Source organism: Salvelinus sp. IW2-2015, linkage group LG34 (assembly GCF_002910315.2).
Source record: "Salvelinus sp. IW2-2015 linkage group LG34, ASM291031v2, whole genome shotgun sequence".
In the NCBI taxonomy this organism is placed as follows: Eukaryota; Metazoa; Chordata; class Actinopteri; order Salmoniformes; family Salmonidae; genus Salvelinus; species Salvelinus sp. IW2-2015.
The window spans coordinates 6,481,046-6,484,263 of record NC_036873.1 but is presented as its reverse complement, the minus strand read 5'-3'; the positions used below and the strand labels follow the sequence as shown (position 1 = coordinate 6,484,263).

The 3,218-nt window shown below is 39.5% G+C and overlaps 1 pseudogene; it reads left to right on the top strand.

The window, feature by feature from the left end:
* The first annotated feature begins 1,625 nt into the window (after nucleotides 1-1,625).
* On the top strand, nucleotides 1,626-2,963 carry LOC139023638 (E3 ISG15--protein ligase HERC5-like; annotated as a pseudogene).
* Nucleotides 2,964-3,218: the final 255 nt, after the last annotated feature.

Below are 3,218 nucleotides of genomic sequence, written 5' to 3'. Positions count from 1 at the left end.
ATGATCAGTCCAGTCTGTCACACCCTGATCTGTTTCACCTGTCTTTGTGATTGTCTCCACCCCCTTCCAGGTGTCGCCCATCTTCCCCCTTATCCCCTGTGTATTTATACCTGTGTTCTCTGTTTGTCTGTTGCCAGTTCGTCTTGTTTGTCAAGTCAACCAGCAGTTTTGTGTCTCAGCTCCTGCTTTTCCCAGTCTCTCTTTTTCTCGCCCTCCTGGTTTTGACCCTTGCCTGTCCTGACTCTGAGCCTGCCTACCTGACCACTCTGCTTGCCCCTGAGCCTGACTGCCCACCTGTACCTTTGCCCCACCTCTAGTTTACTGACCGCTGACTGCCTTGACCTGTCTATTGCCTACCGCTGTTGGATTATTAAACCATTGTTAATTCGACGTTGTCTGCATCTGGGTCTTACCTTCACACCTGATACAATCAAAGCTGATTTACTCAAGAAAACAAAAAAAGAGACCATGTTTGTATGCGGCTTTATTAGCTCAATGATATATACAGTTGAGCCAAATACATTTAAACTCAGTTTTTCACAATTCCTGACAGCATAAAGTCAGTGTATGAGCCAGTTCCACTGAGATGCATACAGGTAGGTATCGACTAGGTGGTAATGTTTCAAGCATTATTTATGTTTCCTTAATGCTCATCGTCTGTGCGATGGATTATAATAACGATGGATTATAATAATTTACAATGTACGACATATCCTTCACATTTAGTGGTGCCATCACACTGGCCAGCTAATTCAACTATTTAGGTGAGGAACGGGTGTACACTGCAATATTGTTGCAAATATAGAGTAATCTAGGGCTAGGGTTTCGACTATTTACGTTGGACATACTATGGTTACCATACTATAATTTCTGCAGCCTTGAAAGGCAGGCATCAACATGGCTGAACGAGAGGCTGCCAGCGATTTATAGAAATCGCTTTCTATGGCTACAAACCTTTTTTCCAAGAATACAAATCGCTTTCTACGCGTGATAACTTTTTTTCTACGCGTGAGAAGGCCTTTGGAAATGACCTGCAGATTAAAAAAATTCTAGTTCAATATATCGATTTACAAATAGAAATCAAAAGGTGTTTGTTTGTGGATAGTGAATTGTATTTGTTGATAGCGATTTACATTTGTGGAAAGTGATTTACATTTGTGGATTGTTGATTTACATTTGTGAATACATTTGGCATAATATTGATCTCATACCCATCATTGAGACGGAGCATCGCCAAGTGCTGTCCTTCAAGTGTTAGAATCTGTATGGACTAGTTTAGGAATATAACACAGCAATGGTTTCATGGGGAGAGGATAGTCGTAACGGCTTTGGTTTAGTGAAGCCGAATGGTTTAGATACGACCAAAACTGATATTAGTTGCATTGATTATATACACCTCAATCAAAAATTCAGGATCTGTCCGCAGGTAACAGTGTGGTCGCRTTTATCAGAAATAATGGGGAGACAAGTGTCTGTCGCGCGGATTCAAGAGGACCAAGATGGGAGAAGAATCACAGGGAAACTGAGTAGGTCTAATCTCCTTTCCAATCAATTTTCATAATATATTTTCTTGAGTTGCCCAATCATATGTTTTATGTGCTTTAGAGATTGTGAACTGTAGKGAGATGMTTCGGGYTCTGAGTTGTGGAGATTCTCACACGGGCCGGGTTCTCTGCTTGGACAAAACCGATATTCACAGGTGGGTTGAATTCCATAATGATGCATTCAAATAGCCTAAAGTTAAACATTTATTGTTCAATTATTCAAATGGGCCAACTCTAATCTTCTTCATCTGTTTATTTATTTCATTTATTTTTTCTATCAGACAATTGGATAACCTATGTAACCGATAGGTAACTCAGGTTGCATGTGGAGACCAGCATTCAATTTCACTAACACAGGGTAAATGACCGTGAACACAGCACTAATCGCCTAGAGTTTCACAATACAACTTAAACAAAACAGTCTAACCTTTCAAAACTGTAATCCTGTACAATGTTCTCACTTTGCTCGGTCCCTTTCTGGAGCTGTGTTCGGCTGGGGCAAGAACACCGCCGGCAACTGGGACTAGGGGACACAACAGGTATAGTATACATTACACAATGTATATGTTGTCTGTAGTTAAATATATTTAAGTAATCAAGGTCCAGACCGAAGACCATAAACAGTACATTGTTTGAAACACGTGTGTGTTGGTTTAACGAAAGCCTTCACACCCAGTAGCTCCTCAGGCTGTAGCTGGAGACCCCTGATATATCTAATATGAACCACATCAATTGAATTATGTGTAAAAAATTAGAAAAGTACAGAAATGTGCCTGTCTAAAGGGTATTTTAACCAGGATGAGAGAGAACAATGTTGTGTCGTGTTTGAGTGTGATATATGTATGTTTTGTAAATAAATAATTGTAATAAAAATTAGAATTATAAAATTAACCCAATTTTTTTGTAGACCGACATGTTCCAGCTCCTGTTGATTGCCTGATTCTGAAGAAGACTGTTTTGATTTCATGTAAGGGGAACATACTGCCGTTCTGACTAAGGTTGTATATCTGTCTGACATAATAATACTTTCCCTATCATTTGAACTAAATGTTGTTCGGACCATACATTATGTCTACATTTTTGTGTATTTAATTATATGGGTTGCTTCAATGTTGTAGTTTTTAGTTCCCTGGAATCTTATGAACATCCTCAATTAACTAGAGGAAAACGTTGTATGACAACTGTCTGTGGGGATTTGATTCAGGAGGTGTGGTGTTCACATTTGGCTCAGGCCAACATGGACAGCTTAGAATTCATGTTGAGAAATGTTTTGTCTGTCTGTTTGCCACATTAGACACCACACATTAGCGTTTGTGGGGCCTCCAATAGATCTACTCATTTGGGCACGGAAAGCAAGGGCAGCTGGGAAATGGAGTAAAGATTGATCAGTCTGTGCCCCTCCAGTACAACTGCCAGTGAAAACAGTCATTTATTACATACATTACCAGGACGATGCATTTTCAGAACAAATCAAACTTGAAAACTTAACTCAACAAAATGCTTATTTCAATACTCAACAAAACATGAAGTAAAACATAGAATAACATAACTTGATCCACTATTTTTATCAAATTTCAGACCAGATTGATGACCGAGAAGATGAACACATTCGATGGGGGAACCATTCCTTTGCCTGTGTGCACCTGGTGCATTGGACAATTTGGAAAATTAGAG